Source organism: Cucurbita pepo, chromosome LG16 (genome assembly GCF_002806865.2).
Source record: "Cucurbita pepo subsp. pepo cultivar mu-cu-16 chromosome LG16, ASM280686v2, whole genome shotgun sequence".
Lineage (NCBI taxonomy): Eukaryota > Viridiplantae > Streptophyta > Magnoliopsida > Cucurbitales > Cucurbitaceae > Cucurbita > Cucurbita pepo.
In genome coordinates this window covers 5,926,522-5,937,937 of record NC_036653.1, presented here as the reverse complement: position 1 = coordinate 5,937,937, position 11,416 = coordinate 5,926,522, and the positions used below count along the sequence as shown (strand labels likewise).

The window sequence follows — 11,416 nt, the reverse complement described above, 5'->3', positions numbered from 1 at the left end:
AAAAAAAAAAAAAAAAAAAAAAAAAAAAAAAAAAAAAAAAAAAAAAAAAAAAAAATCCCATTCACGAAGGCTTTAAAAGCGGTGAAGAATTGCAGAATTTGAGGCGATGAACAAAACGACATGGGAAGGAAATCTGCAAAGGATTTGATTGACGCATTGTATTGTGGAAACTTTGTATCTTCTTTGTGCCCTAACTTTGGGTATCAACAAATTGCGCCGAGACTAGAGGAACAAGAACAGCAGAATATGATTTTGGAATATTCTGATTCTGATTCCCATTCCCATTTATTGTATCCACCCGCCTTGAATCAAGTAAATATAGACGAGTTAAAAGAAACATGTTAAAAAGTTTTTACTTTCGAAGTAGGTGAGATCTTGCATCGGTTGGATTGGAGATAGAAACGAATCATTTCTTGTAAAAATGTGGATGTGGAAACCTCTCTCGTTTTAAACCTTTAAAAGGAAAGTCCATAAGAGAAATCTTAAATTTAAGAACAATATCTATCCCCTTGCAGTGGACTTAGATTATTACAATATATGTTAAGATTACAAGAAAATACACGAGTTTAAGCTGTTATTTATAGACGTACAACATTTAGAACATCTTCTACGATCCGCTAAGAAATACTAATCAAATTCTTGTATTAAGATATAATATTTAGATAATATATTATAACAATGAGTTATGGAATATATCTTAGATATTTCGTTAATATTTTAGTATATTTTATTTTATTCTAGTTTGTTACTTGTATCCTATTTAAATGGTGTGAATATCGGGAATACTATCTCCATTCATACGAGGCATTCCGGGGAAGCCTAAAGCAAACCCGATATGATTCCACAGTTGACGGAGTATTTAATGATGCGTTTGTAATATCTTACCTGTAGGACCCAAAAAGGAATGCGCTACGCCCGACTCCGTGAAAATTTTAACTTTGATTAAATGTTGAATAAGAATGATGACATTTTATAAGAAACCTAATTATATTTAGCTTATAATAAAATAAAATGTGATTAACATGTGATGTAAAGTAAATGATTTGTAATTAATTTCATAATCACAACAAAACCCTTGAAAAACGTATCAGTAGTTTGGAGTACAAGAAACCTGAAGAATATGTCGGATGCTAAAATAAATATTTTATTTTTTTATTTTTTTTCCCCCACTGATAATTATTAAATAATTGCCACCTGTACATTTATTGAGTGGGTTAGAATCTACCCTCTTTTTGCCACGTCAACCTTATAAATTATTTTTCGTTTCCCTCCCCAATTGATGTGTGATCTCACACGTTTAAATTAGATAAGCAGAAATACATAGTTCAACTGATTGTCAATGTCTCGAGCCATAGAGTAAAGAGTTCAGTGGTTGTTGGAGCAATTTGAACGTGGGATTTTTTGTTAGAGTTATGATTGATATCAAAACCTATGTAGACTATAGGTTATGTCGTTGTCAAGGCTTTTGAGGTAGAGTTGTAATAAGTTCAAGAGAAGTTTGCTGATCGACATCGAGTGGTTTCCTGGTTTAAGTACAAAAAGAAATTTGTATTAATTAAAGGAGCCACGTTCACCATATACCTTACAGTGAGTACATCGAGGATCTTGTATAATTTAAATATTATCAAATTAATTAAATAGGGGAAACTAGACCACCCGAACATTTTAAACGTTTAAAATTAAAATATATTAGAAATAAATCGATTACAATTTTAATTAAGACCATATTTAAGATCTAACCAAAAAAAAAAATTATAAATTAAAATTAAATTGGGTCCCACGTTAAAAAGAAAATAGGGGTTGGTTAATGGTTAGGTGGTGAGGATATGTATATAAGCTTTTAAAAATAAAATTAAGTATTCATAGTGATGAGAAAGAGAGGGGGGCTGTTTGGGGAATTGAAAAAGCTATACCTATCATGAATAGTGATAGCGAGTTCGCCAGCTTAATGAAAAGGGGTCTGTTTGTGTGTCGGTTATCCCTAAAACTGTCGCGACAGCTCAGCTTTGCCACTAACCGACATTTCCCAAGCCCCAAACACAACCTAAAACCCTCTTTTTTTTCCTTCATCATTTTTTTATTATTATTAATTACATCATTTTATCATTACTCATATTTTCTATTTTTCTTAATTTCATTTTAATTTCAATAAATACTTTTAAATACTTTACAATTTTGTCCTCAATTCAAATATTTTAAATACTTTTAATTACGTCTATAAATTCTAAATTTTAACCATTTATATCGCTTAAAATAAATTATAATATATAAAGTGTGATCTCATGTTGGTTGGAGAGAGAAACAAAACATGTTTGGGTGTGGAAATTTAATATCTCACATCGATTGGAGAGAGTAACGAGTGTCAGCGAGGATACCGGGCCCAAAAGCCAGAGAGTGCCAACGAGAATGTTGGGCTCCAAAGGGAGGTGGATTGTGAGATCACATATCAATTCGAAAGGGGAACAAATCATTTTTTTGTAAGAGTGTGGAAATCTCACCCCGAAGGGAGTGAGTTATGAGATCTCATATTGATTGGAGAGGGGTACTATGCGTGTTAAAAACCTTGAGGGGAAGCTTGAATAAGAAAGAAAGCTAAAAAAAGACCATATTTGCTACTGGTGGGGTTAGGTTATTACAAAACATCTCCTTGGTAGGCACGTTTTAAAATCATGAGACAGATAACAATATATAACGGATCAAAGTGGACAGTATCTAAAACAGTAGGCTTGGGCAGCAAACAATATCTACTAATGATAGACTTACAAAAATACCGAGGTACTAAAAGAACACTAACGTGCTTGTAAATAGTTCGAAGGAGAGACAAAAAATGAAGCAAAGTGGGGGAGTGGCGTGTAAATTAGGAGCATAACACAAGGCTCAATGCTACAATTTTCAAAGACAATACCCCAAAAATCCTGCCTTAACATATGCCTCATTCTCCACACTCAGGCTAACGCCACTTCCTTTGACCATCAACATCATACATCACTCCCTTTTATATCACCCTTTTTTCAACTTCTGCCAGCTTCATTTTCAAACAAACTTTGGCTAATTGGTCACTTTAATTTTAAATATTCACCCATTATTTTAATTTTATGTTGATTTGTACATCTATATGGGTTCAAATTAAATGTAAATATTATTTTTTTTTTTAAATTACATAATAATAATAATAATAATAATAATAATAATGTTAAAAGTTTGGTGGAAATTAAAATAAATTATTTTGGACTATGAATAGGCTGGATTCTTTAGAGATTTTTGTCATTTCCATATTTGACTTTATAATATATATATATATATACACCAAATGTGTTTAAAAGCCACAAATCATGATTTTTTTTTTTTTTTTTCTAATTTCAATAAGTAATGAATATCTAAACAATATAAAAAAAAAGGAAAATGCACCGAATTTTTATTACTTTCAAATATTTCATGATGATTATTATTTTTTTAATACTAAAAGTTTCTATGAAAATGTACTTTGTTGGTATAGATATAGATGGTAACTTTCATTTCTTTTAAGGCTTTTTAGTAATTTATCTTCAGGATCACTATTGATGTGGTCTGGATTAATTTATATATCCCTCATTTAATTGAATGTGAGAAAATAATATATTTTAGATGTATTTACGAAAATAGTATAATTCAAATATGGTATGAAATATCATTAAAATGTTATATTTGATAAAACAAAATATATAATTCTATAATGTTTTTTAAAGTATACATTAAACTTATGGCATGTGAAATTTCTATATTTTAGCACAATTAATAATTTGTTATATAGTTAGTTTAATTTAATTTTTTTTATAATATAATCTTTTTATAGGTGAAATTTTGAGTTATCTAAATTAATTAAACTATATTCTAGTGCACATGTAATATATATATATATTTATGGTCAGAAAATGAGTAAAAAATAAAAAAGAAAATAAAAAGAGAAAAGGTGGGTCCCACTGCATAATATTAATATTTTATGAATTTTTATTTCTTTATTGGGAAGGTGAACTAAAGCTACGGTACCCACCGCGCCTCCTCATCTTTCCGTTTCACATTTTTGGATAAATCATATTAACATTAAAAACAAAATCAATCCGAATTTAATATAATTTACTCCCATTAAAAAACCTTCCAAATAATCAAATATTGCTAAATTATATATATATAAATACCTCGAACTTTTGTATTTTATTTTCAAATTTTTAATAATATATTTGGATTAAAAAAATGTTCTATTAGCTTGGGAGGTAAATTGTTAAAATTCTCATGAACTTTATAAAAAATTTTAAAAAGTAATATATATATATATATATATATAATTTACTCTAAAATAAGCAAGGTTATAAATAGTGGTATTAATAATTGCTTCGAACAACAACCACAATTTAATATTATATATTCCCAAATCACATTTTTATTTTTCTTATTTTGGAAGATTTTCTTTTTATAAAAAAAATATATCTCAAATTTAATTAACCCAAACAGTTAATTATCGAGATATATAAAGATAAATTGGGTGGAGTTGAATAAATCTTTTGGATTAACCTGATTGGTTGGATCAGTGACGTGAACAACTTTCACAACCCAACTTAATTCGACTTTTTCTATTTTTTTTGTTTAGTTGGATTATTATTTTTTTAATTATTAATATATATATATATATATTTATAATACAGTTACATTAATAACTAAAATGTAACGGTAGAGTTAACCAAATACTCGTCAAATTTACCAATCTATTAGTACCACTAAATTTAGGGCATGGCTCTGATACCATGTTAGACTAACACAACTTTCCACAATGTATGATATTGTCCACTCTGAGTATAAGTTTTGGGTTTCCCCAAAAAGCCTCACACCAATGGAGTTAGTATTCCTCACTTATATAACCCATGATCATTCGCTGGACTTTCATCATCCAACAATCAGATCATATGAACGGCTCAATGATAAATTAAAAAAAAAAAACAAAATTATAGTTAAAACTAAAACAAAACTAAAAGCAAGTAAATTAATAGCAAAATTAAAGAGGCAATTATGATCTCCTCTTTGCTGTATATACACCCATTTCCCCCCGTCTTGTTACTCACACACACGCGCTCTCTCTCTCTCTCTCTTCCTCTGCTCCACTGGCCTTGCTACTGTTTATCCCCTTCTTCAATTTCCCCCTAAAATATTACTTTTGGTAGCAGAGGCAGCGGCAGACGCAGAGGCCATTGGGGGGTTGGCCATTGGGGGGTTGGCCAGGTTGTTAAGAGAGAGACAAAGAACAGAGATCACATCAATTTTCTACTACAAAGAAGAGGGAGATCTGAGTTGTAACTTCCCTTTTCTGCTCTGTTTTCCATATTTCCAAGGATTTTTGTTATTTCCCTTCCATTTAAGCCACTCCCATTCCCATTTACTTGTTTCTTTCTTTCAAAATCCTTTAAAACCCATCCATCCGTCGGTTTCTTCTTCTTCTTCTTCATTCGCCGCTCTGTTTCAGACAGAGGCCATGGCAGAAGCTTCACAGATTCTCTTACCGGAGTCGTTTCAAGGTGGAAGAGGCGATTTCACTGACCAAATTTGGCTCATATGGGACCTCATCAAAGCGCCATTGATAGTTCCTGTGCTTAGATTAATGGTTTATATCTCATTGGCAATGTCTCTCATGCTTTTCTTTGAAAGGCTTTATATGGGAATTGTCATTATTCTGGTTAAGCTCTTTTGGAAGAAACCTGAGAAACGTTACAATTATGAACCCATTCAGGATGATTTGGAATTGGGAAGCTCCAATTTCCCTCATGTTCTTATTCAAATCCCTATGTTTAACGAAAGAGAGGTGGGTTCTCCTCAATTTTTCCTCCCCTGTTTTCTGCTACATTTGTTCATCAAATAACAGAGTTCTCAAATCTGCGGCTGTTTTGTTTGTTGCAGGTTTACAAGATCTCCATTGGAGCTGCTTGTGGACTTTCATGGCCGGCCGACCGCCTCGTCATCCAAGTTCTTGACGATTCAACCGACCCTGTCATTAAGGTACTCAAAAACTCTTCTAATCTCCTGACTCTCATCGTTTTCAATCCCCAAATCACAAAAACCAGATTTCCCAACACGATTCTTATCGAATCTTCAATCAATCGAACTCCAATGTGGATTTACACACATTTTTGCAGCAAATGGTGGAACAAGAATGCCTAAGATGGGCAAGCAAAGGGATCAACATAACATACCAAATCAGAGAAACCAGAGGAGGGTACAAAGCTGGAGCTCTGAAAGAAGGGCTTAAACGGAGTTACGTTAAACACTGTGAATATGTCGCCATTTTCGACGCCGATTTCAGGCCGGAGCCAGATTATCTCCGGCGGGCCATTCCGTTCTTAGTCCATAACCCAGATATTGCTCTGGTTCAAGCTCGCTGGAGATTCGGTAAGCTGCTTTACCTGTTCTTTTCCATTTTACAGTCAATTCGATTCCGTTTTGGTTCATGTTCTTGTGATTGATTTAGCTGCATTGTTTATTTGAGGAAATTCAACATAAGCGTTGATTAATTCCATTTATGGGTTCGTTTAATTATCTGTGATGCAATTTCCTAGAGTGTCGGTGGTCGAATAATAGCAGTCTTTTAAAAAAGATAGANTTTTTTTTTTTTTTTTTTTTTTTTTTTTTTTTTGTCTAATCAACCCCCTTATCGTCGGCGGGGGGAGATTGGATGCAGGAGGGGTATGTGGGGCCCACATTAACACACACACACACAAAAAAGAACCATCAATCACGGGGTGGTCCCCACATTTTAGAAACCCTCTCTGCCACCATGATCGGGACACATGTTCTACAGAAAGCTCATCACGAGCTGGGGTCCCCACTCTCCGAACAAAAAATTAAATTAAATTAAATATTATAAGAAAAATAATACCTAGCATTTGCTAAAATGTATGATTTATTTCATATAATCTTAGTCCCATTTTATATATATATAGAATTAATTAATTTTTGTATTTTTCAATAAATTTAAATTTCATAAGATTTAGAATATAGTATAATGTAATATGGTTTAGTAGGTAAGACTTTAGACTAATTTAATTTTAATTGTCGCATTAATGACCCTCGATCAATGGAACTTAAATAGCTTTCTCAAAATTTAATTTTATTAATAAAATTTAAAGCTGTTTTTTTTTTTTTTTAGGTCGATTAATAAATTATGTAAAACGTTATGGCCTTTTTGCCAATTGTCAACATCCTGTCCCTTAAGCATACCAGAACTTGCAGTGTTGAGCGGGGTAGAATTGTAATTTCCTATTCTGAAAACTTTTTCTCCGTAGAGTTCGGGGTAGTTTTGTCATTTGGAAAAAAGCTGCCACTACTGTCCACGTGGCTTTTCCACGAAATTCCTTTTCTTTTTTCTTTTTTGTTAAATTTAATTTAATTTGGGTATTTATTTAAAGTGTTACGTACAATAAACGCCTTATTGGTAGGCCTCGTAATTGCTACCGACACTACCGAAGTTTGTCTTGCTCTGGATGACGTGGCACATTCTTTGCTGTGATCACGTTAGGGGTATAACGGGAATACCGTGAATCAAATTTGCCCAATTAACTAATCAAAAGTTGCCAACTCATTCCCCACATGAAACTTCCTCCATGTGGGTCACACTTGATTACCTGTACATGTCCACGTGGCCTGCTTCTTTTTGTGGATGAGTCAGAATATTATTATTATTATTATTATTATTATTATTACATTTATAACAATGATTATTCTTCATAGTTACTTGTTGATTTTAGTTGGAAAAGTGTTTTTCAATTCATAATTAATTATTTCAATTTTTTTATTACACGAAAATNTTTTTTTTTTTTTTTTGGCAATAGTGAATGCAGATGAGTGCTTGTTGACCAGAATGCAAGAGATGTCTTTGGATTACCATTTCACAGTGGAGCAAGAAGTTGGGTCTGGTACCCATGCCTTCTTTGGCTTCAATGGTATTCTACTTTATCCCTCATAAACACATGATCATGGTCATTTATACTCACGAACAAGCATATTTTAGTAATGGGTCACGACCATTTTATACAAAGATCATCGTTCATCGTATGAATTTGTGTCTATACCTTATTTGATAACCGTTTTGTTTTTAAAATTTGACTAAAAATTCGAATGAGGGTGGGATAGTGTGTAGTATATGAATATGTGACGTCGAGGATTGTTGGGTTTATAAGTGAGGAATACTATCTCTATGAGGTCTTTTGGGCTAATGCTATCAGAGCTTATGCTCAAAATGGATAATATCGCACCATTGTGAGAATCGTGATTTCTAACGTGTGACATGTTACAGGAACTGCTGGTGTATGGAGAATTGCGGCAATTAATGAGGCAGGTGGGTGGAAGGACAGGACCACAGTGGAAGACATGGACCTTGCGGTTCGAGCTAGTCTTAGAGGCTGGAAATTTGTCTACTTAGGTGACCTGCAGGTGAAAAAAAAATTACCCATTTGAAAAAAAAACCAACTTTTCTTGTGCTGTTTCTTGTCGTTGTTGGATTTTCCGACCAAACAATGAAGTTCTTGTCATGTTTCTTGATTACAGGTAAAAAGTGAGCTTCCTAGTACTTTCAAAGCCTTCCGTTTCCAGCAGCACCGATGGTCTTGTGGCCCTGCCAATCTTTTCCGCAAAATGGTCATGGAAATTGTCAGAAACAAGGTCTTACCTTAATCTCTGCTAACATAAATAACCCAAATAGTTTCTTGTTGAATCCATAATCAAAGCTGATAAGCTCTCCATGAACTTTTGTTGTTGTTGTTGTTGCAGAAAGTTAAATTCTGGAAGAAAGTTTATGTGATTTACAGTTTCTTCTTCGTTCGGAAGATCATTGCCCATATGGTTACTTTCTTCTTTTACTGTGTTGTTCTTCCCCTTACCATTTTGGTACCTGAAGTGTATGTACCAATCTGGGGAGCTGTTTACATTCCTTCAATCATTACCATTTTGAACTCAGTGGGAACTCCAAGGTTTGATTTTGTGTTTTTTTGACAGCCAATTTTTGTGTGTTCTTTTACAACAAAACACCAAAATTCATCTTTCTCTTCTTGTGCTATGGAAAAAAAAAATGCAGGTCAATTCACCTTCTGTTCTACTGGATTCTTTTCGAAAACGTGATGTCATTGCACCGCACGAAAGCGACTCTGATCGGTCTGTTCGAAGCGGGTCGAGCCAACGAATGGGTTGTGACTGAAAAACTTGGAGATGCTCTGAAGAACAAGGCAGCTGCTGATGCTGCCAAGCTGAAGGCAAATGCCAAAGTGCCTAANAAAAAAAAAAAAAAAAAAAAAACATCCTCTTGAACAGAACTGAATTATGTTTGGCAATTGTGAAAACTGAGTGTTGTGTTGTTATTTTTGTTTGAAATGAGGACAGAATCAACACATTGGAGCTGGGATTTGCAGCGTTCCTGTTCTTGTGTGGTTGCTATGACTTTGTTCATGGGAAGAACTGCTACTTTGTGTATCTATTCCTTCAAACATTCAGCTTTCTGATCACTGGAATTGGCTATGTTGGCACCATCATCCCAAGCTCTTGAGAAGCGAAGATCACTTCCTTTGAAAAAGATTATTTATATATATATATGATATATTTAGTAAAGCTGATAATGTTCTACAGAAGGAGTAGCCTGCCTAACTTAGAACAACAAAGGGGGGTTTCAGGCAATAGTTCAGTTCAGCTTCTTGGAAGAACAAGATGAACATGATGAACATGATGAACAAGAACAGAGAGGTTAGGATTTGAAGAGGAAAAAGGGGAATTGTTATGGGTATTTTCATCATTTAGATTGTTTTTTTTTTTTTTTTTTTTTTTTTTTTTTTTTTTTTTTTGAGATTGTGAAATACTTTTTGTCATTGAATGGAGTTGGCCCATTTGTTACCTTTTTCCTTAAGAGTTTTGTGAGGGAATAATGGACATGGATTAAAGGATGGACTTGTAATAACAATGGTTTACCATTTCTCAAGCCTTTCTTTCGGAGCTGAACGTCCTTAGCGGCACACCACGCAGTGTCTAGCCTTGATACCATTTGTAATGGCTCAAGCCCACCGCTAGTAGATATTGTCTGTTTTGACTCGTTACGTATCATTGTCAGTTTCACGATTTTTAAAGTACGTTTACCGGAGAGAAGTTTCATGTCCTTGTAAAGATGCTTATATGGGTCAAATCTTCGTAAAAGGTGTTGAAAATTAGGTGAATGGGTATTTAATAAGATTGGAAAATGTTGACTTGAAGTAGAAGTATGTTGGTTGTTGATAAATTAAATGCCAATTGTTTATAGGTTAGTTAGTTTGGATAAACTTATTGGTCACACCAATTATGAATACCAAAACTAACGCAGTTAGCTAATAATAACACTTCATTCATACTCGAGCATTTTGGATTAGCTTCTTCATGATTCCTCAATTAATTTAAATTTTGAGATTTGAAATTGAAAATTTTAATATCTGATGTTCTCTTAATTAAATGTATTTATAGCTGACCTAAGGTAAGGTGGTCAATTGAATAATAATGACAAAAATGGAGAGTTGAAGATTAAAAGAAGATTATAGTTGACTTAATAATTTAATTTTGTAACCCTAAACCCTAAGGTTATTTTAGTATTTGTGTGTGAATGTTATTGAAGAGAGGGAGATGGAGGGCAAGTGGGTCTGACAATATGCTCAAAATAATGAATGCCAACATAATAATAAATAAGTTAGGAGAGAATTGTCTTTTCACATTTTGATTTTTATTTTAAAATCACAATTGTGGTGTAAAAAAATAATAATAAATTGGTGGAATTCAAGATACACATAAATATTGTTTATATATAATTTATTAAACTTAAAAGAGAATGAATGGGCTTTGCTGAATTTAAGCTCAAAGTAAGGCCATAATTGGATATGTGGTCTTTTATTTTTTTTTTTTTATTTTTTTTTTTTTTGGGTCATAATTGGAAGAGTATAGATTTGCACTCAAAATAACTTAAATCAAAAGATATGTAATAATGTAACTCTAATCTTATTCATCATTAATCCTTTTATTGGGATTTTAATATTAATCTTAGTCTCCAACATTTTCATTTTTCTTTTTGTCCATTTAATCTATGAATACTCACAAGTATCTATTAACCTCCTAAATTTGGTCTTTAATTTTAATTTTTTAAAATTAAAAAAAAAAAATTAACCTGCATATTTTTATCTCATTGAATTTTCATAGATAAGAACAACTGTTTTTTAATATAAATGTAGCTTTTAAAACGAAGATAAATGAGATAAAAAAAAATAGAAAAAAAAAAGATTGCTGGCTGTGGGGTTCGAACCCACGCGTACTTATGTACAGAAGATCTTAAGTCTTCCCCCTTAACCACTCGGGCAAACCAGCTGTTTGTTGACAATGAACTAAATTTTTATAATTA

The 11,416-nt window shown here is 32.7% G+C and overlaps 1 non-coding gene and 1 pseudogene across 1 annotated transcript; one reads left to right on the top strand and one right to left on the bottom strand.

The window, feature by feature from the left end:
- Positions 1-5,083: 5,083 nt before the first annotated feature.
- On the top strand, positions 5,084-9,982 carry LOC111777608 (annotated as a pseudogene).
- Positions 9,983-11,299: 1,317 nt separating this feature from the next.
- On the bottom strand, positions 11,300-11,382 carry TRNAL-UAA. Its single transcript has one exon. It is a non-coding gene; the product is annotated as a tRNA-Leu (tRNA).
- Between the last annotated feature and the right edge of the window lie 34 nt (positions 11,383-11,416).